This window comes from Penaeus monodon, chromosome 25, assembly GCF_015228065.2.
Source record: "Penaeus monodon isolate SGIC_2016 chromosome 25, NSTDA_Pmon_1, whole genome shotgun sequence".
Classification (NCBI taxonomy): domain Eukaryota; kingdom Metazoa; phylum Arthropoda; class Malacostraca; order Decapoda; family Penaeidae; genus Penaeus; species Penaeus monodon.
This window is the reverse complement of record NC_051410.1, coordinates 39,573,261-39,573,482: the sequence shown is the minus strand read 5'-3', so window position 1 is coordinate 39,573,482 and position 222 is coordinate 39,573,261.

Below are 222 nucleotides of genomic sequence, written 5' to 3'. Positions count from 1 at the left end.
CTTCCCAAAAAATTTTCCAAAGAAAAAATTAGAATTTTCCTTCTCAGAAAAAGAACTTTAAGTTCAGCAAGGGTACAGAAAATTTATTTTAAAAAAGGGAAAACCAAAAGATATAAGAAAAGTTGTTTTATTAAGTTTTCCAAAAAAAAATTTTAAAAAAAATTTTTCAAAAAAAAAGTGAAAAGAAAAAATTTGAAAAAATTTTTCCTTTTAAATTTTGGG